The sequence below is a fragment of the Vanellus vanellus genome (assembly GCF_965231255.1).
Source record: "Vanellus vanellus genome assembly, chromosome: 4".
NCBI lineage: Eukaryota > Metazoa > Chordata > Aves > Charadriiformes > Charadriidae > Vanellus > Vanellus vanellus.
The window spans coordinates 65,915,958-65,928,455 of NC_138909.1; the positions used below are offsets into that span (position 1 = coordinate 65,915,958).

The 12,498-nt window shown below is 34.6% G+C and overlaps 1 protein-coding gene across 3 annotated transcripts in view; it reads left to right on the top strand.

Annotated features, from left to right (window-relative positions):
- Window positions 1-12,498, top strand: part of PCDH7 (protocadherin 7) — a gene marked incomplete at its 5' end in the record, with an annotated part of 284,465 nt that overhangs the window by 137,384 nt on the left and 134,583 nt on the right. The window lies entirely within an intron of this gene.

Below are 12,498 nucleotides of genomic sequence, written 5' to 3' on the forward strand. Positions count from 1 at the left end.
TTTTAAAGTTTGTTAAAATGCAGATATACAAAATAATGGAACATAACACTACTAATAAAACCAGCACTTTCTTCTCTTTACATGATTTAAAAACTATACTGCAGAAGCAGTTAAAACATTGAAAAAAAATACCAGTAGAGGGCTGGGGAGACGGTAATTGAATTAAATTCCATACTTTTCATTTTAGATAAAAGACCATAAAGGACATTTATTCTCTTTTCCTTCCATGTTTGTTTCAACAACTACTTAAGAAATTTCCCAGAATGTAATATGTACAGCATCAGCAAAAGAAAGTAGGATTTAAAAACCCCACTCTAGAGAATTCCCTTTACCCAAAAACTTTATATAGACTGTTTTCAAAATAACACTGAGTGTCAAAGCCATTCTTCATTATTTGGAAAGGAAGAACATTCCTTTTCTTCACACTTTATTTTGTACAGTACTTTTAGAACATCTCATTTAAATTCAGGGTCTATTTATGTAGAAGGGAAAAATGCTGAATCCTTATTTAGTCTATAGTAATCCTCCAGCTATTAAAAATTAAAGGTAAATTAAATCAAAGGTTTTGTTTCCTTTTCTATCTAAAAGTATTTAGAATTTTTAAAAAAATCTTTTCAATTTGAAATGTTTTTTTTATAAAACCTGAATGTTTTACTGTTCTCTGCTTATTGGCTTTCATCTAAAATTTTATGAAGTCAGACACTGACTTCGCTGTCTTTTCATTTGCCCATAAACCATAAAATAAATTATTCTATGTCAAAGTGTACATATTTTTGATAACCAATGAAATAATGGGTTTGCTAATCCAATGGAAACTGTTGGGTATATGCAAGAAGGGTGGTATATTTTCTGTTATAGAATGAATAAATTAGTTTGGCTGAGTGCATGTTTTAGTTTTTCAGAGATTACAGCACTGGAAAATTGTTCTTGGGTTTTTGTCTTTCCTGGGATAGACATCTTAACCCAATAAAAGTGTGTTATTCTCCATGGTAAGGTATTGCCAAATCTGGTATGTATGACTGAAGAATGGCTACAGCAGTCTACATATGCTTACAATGTATATCCCAACAGCAAATGACTAATTGACCAAAAAGGAAGATGGTGGTATCCATCTAAAAAGAAGTTCTATTAGGTTACGTATGTGTATCTGTGTGTGTCTATATATTCTCCTTGGTTATTTACATGAATATATCTCTTTACATTTCATTTTTCTGGGTGTGTGGTAAGGGAGAAAGTGATACTGGTATTACTACAAAAATGTCAGAAAAAGTTTCCAGACTTTGTACCTAAATTGGGATGTTTATTTTATTGTCTGTTTTGTAGTGAGATTTTGTGGTTAAGGTAATGAAACCGAACAATTTGTTAATTCCCCTGGACATATAGCTGTGAAGTAGGTTACTAAACATTAAATTCAGACTTCAGAAATCATGCTAACATGTAGTATGCCTGAGCCATACTGGGAAAACTGTAAAGCCACAGTTGAATGTCATTTTTAATATATTCAGTAGCCACTGAAAATTGTTATGCTTATTGAAGTGTGATTGAAAATGAGGAGAGCTTGAATGGTGGCAAAAATTAAAACAAACCAGTTATTTCAGTTTTTGTGTTGATGCGAAAACTGGCATTGCATTCTAATAATTAAAGTATTTTAGACATTACTTTGATTTCTTTGAAAGACTATATTTTCTATTTGGTAGGATGAATTTGTTGGATTCAGTGTTAAAAATAATATTGTATGGATAGAATACATAGACAGAAACATTGAGCTAGATAAATATATTATTCCATGAAAAAGTGAATGAAAACAAAATTATCATGAAAAACGATTGCATGGCAGGACTTGCATATACTATTTAGGAATTCCTTCTCCTTTATAAAACCTTGAACTGAGACCTTTGAAAGGTGGGTGACGTTGTGATGAAAATGATACTCTACAGACTTTTGGATTTTGCTGTCACGTTTTAAAAACAAGATTTCAACAGTGCCATGTCATCTGCCTCCAGAAATTTTTGTTAACATTAATCTATAAATAATGACAGAACAGGATGGAATGTACTTTTGTTCCTACATATAGGTGACAACTGACATTTGAGTGAGAGTTTTCTGTGATCTGATTCTTAAGTCCACTTGTATTTTAACTATTTTAGGCACAATTGTATTGTTCAAATTCTAATAATGTAATCTTCAATATTAATGGATCATTCTGACAGAAATAGAATTGGAATTGAAACCTGTCAAGTGTTCATTTGTCACATTTAATTGGAATCTAAGTAATCTGCACTGTTTAGCCTGGTTAGGATTTAATCAGAATTTATACTGGATTTTCATGCAGATTTTCCATGGAAACAGCACTTTGGAAGCTGTCTTCGTTATTAATTGCTATTACTTCAAATATTTACCATTTAATTTCAGTTGGTGTGAAACAACGCAGTTATAACTAATTGCTTTGGATTTCTTTCTTTTAAAGTTTGAAATTATAATTTTCAGCACAGTACGCTAAATCCTCTGATACATCTGATACTTTTTTTTTTGCAAGCTAAGATGACTAAGGAAAACAAGTAATTTTTATAGTTAAGGCAAACGTGAGAACATTGAGTTGACTGTCAGAGTAAATAGGAAATTCAGCTTTCTGTTTGCTGGTAAAAGGCCTCTTTCTGTTTTCTCAGGAGATGACAAAATGCTGGAAAATAAAAAAAAAAAAAAAAAAAGGGTAAGGGGGTTGGTTTTCTTAGAATATGCTGTACATTACCTACCAGCCTACATGACTGTCAGATGTAGATTGAAGTTTTGTTCTGGTGATTAGCTGTGGTGTCAGATGCAGGAGAAAAAAAAAAGGGGGGGGGGAGAAGAAAAAAAGAAATGTTAGCAGATTGACTGTGAAAATTCAGTATGCAAAGATCTTGTTAATTAGTAAAATCTGCAGAACCAGAAGTAAGTTCTGAGTTAATTTATCCCCTGCCCATGGAGCTTTCCTTACAAGGAAATTCTGCTCATATGTGCAGGCTTCTTCTCTAATTTTGCTGTTAGAATGGCACTGTCTTAACGTAAATTGCACAATAATTTTCTCAGGAACATTTTTATTGCATTCATATTTGTATATCAAGGGTAAAGACATTACCACGGTAAATGCGTTTCCTGGTCTTTAGTCATAGCCTTCTGTTTTTGACAATGCCAAATACCACGTATCTCAGACAAATGTTAAAAAAAGCCCCTGTGGCAGATTTTCCAGAATTCCCTATCCTCCTGACTCGAATAGTTGATAGTCAGCATGTGTTTAAATTGTGATTTTCTAAATAATAATATTAATAACAACAACCACGACCTAATTTATCACAAGTCATTAACCCTCCTCAAGTTACTGGCCTGAAGGATATCTTTTGACTGGAAATTCCTCTGAAGACTATCAAAATCATTTTATCGGCTTTTTTCTCTTATTTAACAGTTTTACTGACTGTTCCTTTTCATCATTATGAGAAAGAACATGGAAGTATTGCATTTTACTTTTTAAATACTGTGGATTATTATGTTTTTCTATAATTTATCTTTCCTCTGAACTATATATATATTTTTCCCAGTTTTTTCAGTTTTTGGTCATCATATAGCTGTTATTTTTTTCTTTTCATAAATTTCTGTTTCTTCTAATGAAGGTAGGGATAGCTGGAGATGTATTCTCACCATCTGAAGAATCGACAATACAGCCTTTTCATATTAAGACCTGTTATTAATTGCACATACGATCTCTAAGCAGAGTTTTTCATTGTTCTGTTTCATGTTCATTCACCCGCTTCTGTCGGGTCGCTGTCATGGTTCTTGCAGCCTTCTTAGACATATTGCATTATATTCCTTTTTGGTTTTTTTTTTTTTTTTTTTTTTTTTCCCCCAGATTTCTGTATACTTGCTATTTATTTATACACATATTGGCCTAATCAGTTTTAATTTTTGTTGAATTTAACTAGAGCACCTACAGTGGTGAAACTGCAGCACTGTAGATTTTGGCTCACAGGTTCTTCCCCGGAGATTTGTTTCTGTGCAGCCGTAATTAGACTGTGCCACCCCTGAGATACCTGCGATAAAGCTAGCTCAGGTATTTCTACATGAACATATCTTTGGTCTGCAGCACAGTATTTTTAGTTAGCCCATGTCTCAGTATCAGATATGTAAGGGTTGGAGAACAGCAGTCACCTCTGTGAAAGAAGGAAAATATGGAAATGGTTTCCATGTTCCGTTTTTACAGGGGGAAATGGAGTAAAGAAAGGTAAAGCAGCATGTATGAAGGCACAGAGGAGGTAAAGCTTGAAAAGGAGCTCAGATTTTTTGTGATTCGGTTACTTGACTCCCACAAAGAAATCTGTAGATAACTATCGCTCTGGCTGACACATGAAGAAGTCAAAAGCAAGGAAGAGAAGTGCATTATCTTAGTTCATATGGTCTGATATGTTCTCAATGACAATTTCACATTTAGACTGTAAGTGTCAAAGTTCCACTGTCAACATAGAGAAGAGGTTCATGGTAAGTTAGATGATGACTTGAAAATGTGAAAGGAATTTTGACAATTATTAAATGTAATTAATTTTATCTATAAGAGCATTCTCTCACTTTTATGTGTAACACAGAATGCTAGCCTGTTCTCTGGACCAAAGTGTTAATAAAATGAAAAAAAGAATCTATTACTTTACAGAATCCATTAGTTTACAGAATCCATGTTTACAGAATCCATTTCCCTTTAGCTTTTTGCAGTGCAAATAACACAGGTTAATGTTCTTGAAGACTTAAATGTCCTTGTTGTAAACGTTGCAAACCAGACATTCATTGAGTTATTCCATAGAATTACTGTACTTTTGCAGTTCCCATTATTTTCAGATGTTCTGTTCTCTTGAATTCAGGTCCTAAAATAGCATTTGAATAATTTTGTTTTTAAAACTGTGTCCTGAAAATGTTAATGTAAGTAGTCCATCTCAGAGATTGAGTCAGTAAAGGTTTTCAGTGTAGTGATTACATGCTAATAGTTCATTTTTTGTTTTTGTTTTGTTTTTTTTTTCTTTTAGTGCTGCTACATCCACTTTTTCTTAAATGTTACCCTGCATGCGTAAACCTAAAATACCAGAAAGTGCTGCACAAATTATTATATAATACATATACATAAGAATTTTTATCCTTCTTTCTGATAAATCCTAACCTATAATTAGGCACACAATGAACTCTGGTTTCTGTAAACCTAGCAACATATGCGGGTAATGTTTTGGAACACACACATATTCAATGATGGATTATGTCTTGAACCAGTTTGTTTTGAGAAAGGAGTATTCTGATAAGATCCATAAAAAGACATTTTATAAGAGGGGAAAAAAAAAAACACAAACCAGTTCCTAAGACAGAAGACACACTGTGCAGGGATCCCTCTTATACTGGTGTCATCTTATGCAAGGCAATGAACTTGGCTGGGAAGAACATTGGCCGTTTTCCTCCTTGAATTTTTTTCCTTTTTAATCTTTTACCATGTTCCTTTAGATGACCTTACCCCATATGTCTGAATTTCTTCAGCAGAGGAATATGTGGTTTGCTAACTTATGTGCACAGTAATACCATATATTTTCAAAACTATAAGTTATTGGCATTTTGAAGTGTTACATCGTGTACACTTGCAATAGAAATGAGGGAAGGATATTTTGATTGTGTTACAAATTCCGAGTGCCAAGATATATTTTTACATATATTTTTACTTTATTCGGTCAATAACATAGTACAGGAGGATGAGCAATTATTTTAGGTTGTGCGTTGTATGTCACTGCACTAAGGAGTATTGTATCTATCTTACCTACTATTCTATGTTTCCATTGTACTTCAAATGCATTATGCAAAGTGAAGTACCAAATACAGGCCAACTGTGAGCAGAAATAACTCTTGCTGAAGCTGCCAGAATAGCATATTGTGGATGTCCTCTCTCCTTACCTTTTTATTTTCCATGACCCTCCAGAGAAATACCAACAGCTCCTCTATGCTGTCTATTCATGAAGTATACCCGAGTATCACTGTGAATTGTTTTCGGCTTGATCAGGTTTTTTGGCTGCTCAGAGAACGTATGCTTGGATCTGCTGGAATCAAAGAAGGAAGGCATATTTCTGTATTGGAAATCCACCTCTGCACATTGATAGCAAAGCGAACAAATTATTCAGTATTTTCCCGAGTTTCTGAATAGCATTATTTCTATTGCTGCTCTCTCTCTGTTGCTTTCCCATTGTATTTGCTCTAGTTCCCTTTGTGCTTCATAGTGAAGAATAGCATACGGCTTTATTATTTTAAAGCTATATTATCAGGTTACTTCCTCCACTCCTGACTTCAGTATCCTTCTCTTAAAAAGAAAATACATACAGCAATAACCTTTCATCGCTCTGAAAAGCAGTATATTGATATCAGACAACTCGAACGGCCATTTCTAAAATTTAAATTTCTTTAGCTGCCTTTTAAAAAGGCAGTCCATATTTATATTCCATCAGTTTTTTTAATCAATAATTTGAAAATGGAGAAAGTCTTTGGATTCTTAAAGAACCATTCCTGCAGTTATGTCTGTTAGGATGAAGCAGTAAGGGAAGCGTATATATGTGCATGTGGGTGTGCACACATGTACACATCTTGGTGAGTCAGTTCTTGCTGCAAATACTCATGAGATCTAGAGAGTTGCAATTACATAACCTGTCTCGTCTTTGAATTTCAAATCAATTCACTGAGGTGGATACGAAAGAACATGCTAAACTGAGAAGTGGAGAACTAAATCATCAGAAAGCAAAGCGGTATGTCCAATCTCATGCTATGAATTGATCTTTCATTTGGTAATTGATCAAAACACTGCCCACCCCTCAAAAACTAATGATTTGGACACCAGCTTCGAGTTTGCAGTCAAGTTGAGGAGGGTTTTCCTATTGACTTAGTGGCATTAGGCTGTTGTCCAAGTCCTCCATGCCAGCTGCTCGCTCCCGCTGCCTCCCACTGATGCAGACTGCAGAAGTCCCTTTGATGCTGACGGAGTCCTGAATGTAGACGGAGGACAAATTGCATTCCAAAATTTACAGACTCAAGGAAGAAGAGACATCTGGTTTATGAACGGAAAATTTAGCAACCTTTGCATCCATTGCAGCCTCTTTCCTGGAAAAAAATCTAATGCACAGAGTCAATGGAAATTTATTTTTCCTCAGTTCAGAGGAGCCCTTTCAGCATGCTGTGTTTTCCCAGTTCTCTATTTGTTTTTAATAACGGTTTCTTCAGTTTCGTGGATAACATTAGGTCTTTCTGTCCCTTCTAATCTTCAAGTACAATGAAGATCCAAAAGTAGTTCTTTATAGAGGTAGTCCCCATTTCAGCGAAAAATACATTTTGTTCTCTACTGCTGGTTCCCAACTACTGTTCTATTTATTTATTTATTTACTATTCATTGCATCAGATGACAATATTTTATTATATACTACCTTTATAAGATACATAATCTTACTACTTTTGTCTTTCTCATACAATTTTGATGCTTTGGGTTTGATGTTTTAAAAGCTGGAATAGTTTTTGTTGTATGCAAAAAAAGACTCATGAAATTAAGAGAAGAAACTGTATCTTTTCCTTGAGTCCTTTTTTAAAAATATCAAGTATGAATTATTGATTCAGAACAAAAATCTGACTGTATTTTCAAAATGGTGTACTTGGACTAAAGGGACAAGAGTATGTTAAATTTGCCACATGGTTGAACCTAAAAGGAATCATAGCATTCACAAAGAACTGATTTTAAAAATCAGTAAACAAATTCAAATCTCAAATGTATTAAAATGGCATGTGTCCATCTATGTCATAAACAAAAATTTAAATGTTAACTACCCTTGCTATATTAAGACTTTGAGCGAAAGTGGAGTGCAGGTATACAGAACAGGTGGGTATTACCCCGAGCTATTGATATACACACTAGTTTCATAAGTTGTTGCATTTTGACATCGAAGTAAAGTCACCTCTGCGAGCGTTCTCGTTTGTTTCTTTTTAAAAATATGTAATTTGTAATAAAGATTTGTAAAATGTAAAGTTCATTGGGAAATATAGAGCATATAAAATACAGAGCATATAAAAAAGCTAAAGACTTAATCTTGCAGTTCTTTTTACATCCAAAACTGCAATATTACTTTTTTTTTTTCAGGCTGTAGCTTATCTGAGCAACTCAAAATAGTTTCCTGAAGGCAATATTTTTTTTTTTCTTTTTACCTGCTGATGTGTGAATTCAGAGTTAGAACACCAAGTCTCCTTATCTAGTTGCTACATAACTTAATTTTTCAAGTCTAATCACAATCTGGAAATGTTCGTGTTTCTGGCAGCATTCCTGTGTGCCAGCCTTCCACTGAACTGACAATGAATCCCGTACATGGGAAACCCAACCAATGTATAGGGTCAGACCAAAGATCATCTGGTGGCCAAACCAGGGTGCTCAGGGAAGAATAGAGCAGGGCAGATAAATTGATTCATCTTTCAAGTATTCTCTTATATACCAACAGTTTGTGACTCAGATTCCCTGAGCCACATACAGTGAATTTAATAACCTTTATGGATTTATATACACAATTTGCAATTATTAATATCTCTTTTTCCTAACAAGGGGTTTTAAGTGATTGTGTGTCCCATTAGTCTTGGATAGGACACAGGAAAAATAACTTGCTAGCCTGGTAGGGACCAGTCGATACAAATTTTCTAATGAGAATGTTTTTCTTTGTACTCATAATGGTCTTTGCTGTTGTTTCTGGAAGTACTTTTTTCTGTTATTATTTCATTTCCTGAGAACAGCAAGTAATTTATACAGGAAAACAGAAATAAATAGGGTCTGAAAAACAAAGGCTGAAAAGACGTTTGTGCATTTCTTACATACTTTAGTGAATATTAATGTTGGGTTAGTACGCCAAGCATCTACAGAATGGTATTTAAAGGAATTAGAAGCCACAGTACAATATGTGACATCCAGAGTTCTGAAAGCTCTATTTTATAGGAGGTAATTGCTTTTCAGAGAAAAGTAACAATTTCTTTATCAACCAGAGGATTTCAAGGCCAACATAATATAGAGACATTTAACAGTTTCTGGCTAATATTATAGTATCACCTTTATGTGTTTTTTTTGCCTCAGCAGTAACATAGCATTCAGTGTGAATATCAAATGGTTGAATATCTAGAAGAATAATCATGGCATATCATAGAACAAGATGGATATTAGGATTTTAAAGAAAGTATACCAATTTATGAGTACAAAGTAAATTAAAATAAAATTCCAGAGGAGGTAGACTTGTTTTGGGCAAGGAATAACAATAACAACAAAGCCCCCACCAGCAACAAAAAAAGGATTTTAGGCTCCAAAATAATTTTTATGCACAGATAAAAGCAAAAGCAAAGTCAAGATTTCTTATGTGAGAAAGTGTATTTTAATAATCTGCCTTCTACAAGGGTGTTTTTTGCTTCTTTTTTTTTTTTTACTCTAGACTAGTCTTAAATTCTAATAATACTGATTTCATACCTTATATCACAGTTAACTTGGAACGTGCCATTAGAAATAAATTCGCACCAATGATTGATCCATTCATGTTTGAAAGAGCTGTCCATTCTCATACTGCTTTTAGGAATCATGGAAAGGACTAACACATCTCTCAGTAAATAAAAATAAAAGAAGAGGGGTTTTTTAACATGATTCAAATCTGTGCTTCTTTCTACCATATAAAATGACTGAAATTAAGACATGAGTGTAAATTTTTGTTTGGATGATAGAAGAAGTAAAATGTGAAGGAAGAACAGTATTGATGGAGTTAATTTATTTTGATGGTTGTGTGCTCTCTTGCAACCAACCAAACGTGCCCATACCAGCTTTCCCAACTTGCTTGTCTGAACCTGTTTTTTGCTATATCTAAGGAATAAATCAACCCTAAAGAGCCCTGCAGGGGCACTTGTTCTTTTACTAAGCAATCTGCATTATTTCATCAACAAGGGAAGTAAAATCAAAGTGTATCATATCTAAAATTTCATGTAAACAAACCATAGGACAAGCTTGTACCAAAGCGGGTTTTTTTCCTATGTTTTTATGGTAGATTTGTTTTCTTGGGCCAAGGATTTTTCTGTATTTTTCTGAGATTGTAACAGTGCTATAAAGATCAGTAGTGTCCATAGAGGAAATCTTGGCAAAAGGCTTTTTAAATTAAATCTCAGGAAACCGAAAAGTGTGTGGTATCTGTGTCCTGCTGTCCTACCATCTTTGAACTCTTTCAGCCGCACTGTAGATTGTTTTCTTATGTAGAGTTCTTTTGCTCACAATTAATTCATATTGCCTTTGAAGAGGAGAGTCTGTGCCCCTTTTTGGGGCAGTGCAATGACATTTACATTGTCGTGAGATGTTAAAGTAACATTTATCAGTGGAATTTGACATTGCAAGCTTTTATTACAAAGAGAAGGCAAAGAGATTTGGTGTAATTTCCTTTTCCGCTGGTGTTAGCTGGTAACAGAAACTTCTATTCTCTCAGTGCAGAATAGAAACCATTTTGTTTTCTTTAACAGAATATTTGAGAAATAAACTTAAGTATGCATGGTATGTTATTTTATTAATATATTTTAATGTTTAATTCCATTAGCAGTGGCCATCATTCCCTGCGACTAAATTACACAATTTGTGCTAACATTCTTTTCACGTTCTGCCATGCCTTGCAATAATAATATAGGGATTATTGCGATACGTCAGTAGATTTGACAGCTCTGGAAATGTGTTTGTTTCTTCTGTCTCGCGCACTGCCACACTCCAAGTACATGAGAGACTAATAAAATAGTTAACTTCCGTTGTTTTCTAGGTTTCTAGTGGTTTTCGGGCGTGGAGGGCTTAAGCGGGTAAAAGAAGAGTAGAGTAACCATGAGTGACATTATTGCATATGCTGATTTTTAAAATGCAAGCCTTATGAGTATTTTAGTTGTCTTTGCAGATCTCTGATTCAATGCCCCACAGCATGATTAAGATACTGTTTTTAATGCAGTTTCGTTATTCAGTTTGCAGTTGAAATGTTTTTTGGGGAAAAAAGTGGGCAAAGATAATTAAAACGAAATCTTCTGTTTGCAAATACGTACCAAAAGGTTATATGCTTACTGAAAGTTTGTAATAGCATGATGATAGAAATTTTGTAATGACATGTAAAGCATATAAGAAAATATTTAAGCTGTCCTAGACTGCTGAAAAATTGGTGATCAGTCCATTTGACAATATGTGAGAAACCTGCACAGTATAACTCACAAGTCATACGGAACCTGCACGTATGATTCACACGCTTCCCGAGATCCTGGTTCCAGCATGTTGGTGTACAGAGGTACAATGAACTGGCAGAGGAAAGAACCAGCATGGACTTTGATTCCGCTCTTAGCACGCTCTTGACAGCACTCAGATTTTATTGATTAGCGTAGGCCTGAGGAAACCTGAAAGGAAAACAGGATTTAATAATTTTGGCACCATATGTTATCCTTTTTTTTTGTCAGTAGCGAGTGTAAAATAATCTAGTCCCCTACCTGGACAATATCAAAGGTGGAGTGGAAAGGGCGATAGGGAAAAAAAAAAAAAAAAGATCAAATTTTAATCTGTACCAAAATGTCTTTGTGTCTTTTTGATCTGAGGGACTCAACAACAGTGTGCAAAGGGCAAGAGTAGAATTGATTTTTCCCACGCTTTGTTTCCATCTATACTGCAAATGGCCATATCTGCAGAATTAAACTTTGGGACATAACAATGGCATAAGAAGCTGGCTCACGGACAGACCCTGATGAAGCAAAGCAGCCTGAGAGTCAGAGAGGAATACATACGAGATTTTATAAATGGCAATACAGAGGACAGGCTCTATGCTGCCACAGTGCACCGTTCCTGACAAAGGATGTTCCTTAGAGGCATAGCTCACTTGCCAGGAACACAGATGTGGAAACTTGAGACACAGTCAGATCTAATCTCACAAATAGTAATGGGAGAATACAGAAAAACTTAAGATGCCCCCAAAGGTTCAGATAAGTGAATATTTTTCTCTTGCTTTTTCTCTTCAAAAGGAAACAATTGCCTTTAGCTTTTACCAGGTAGAGTCCCACGTGCTATCGCTCATGCTATGAATTTTAAGTGGAAAAACTCTTCCAGAATATAAAGACCTTATCCTGAAGTTTCTTGATAAATTCTATATTAACAGAGAAACTTAAGGAAGTTATAAAACGAAATTATTTACTCTAGCACAGTTCTCTATCTGGTACTCTTGTTTTTCCTGCTACGTGTAACTGACTTTTAGAAGGTGCTTTTTCAGAAGGGCCTAAGTAAACAAACTGTACTGACGAGACACATTTTTTTATTACTGTGAAGATAAATAGTAAAAGAATTGAATCAAGCCCAGGTCAGTAGTGATAGAAAGTCATTACTTTAAGGTGGCAGTTAAGTGGCTTGTGCAAAATGAGTTAGCACTTGGAGAATATTACCTACTGGAGAGGTGCTTATGC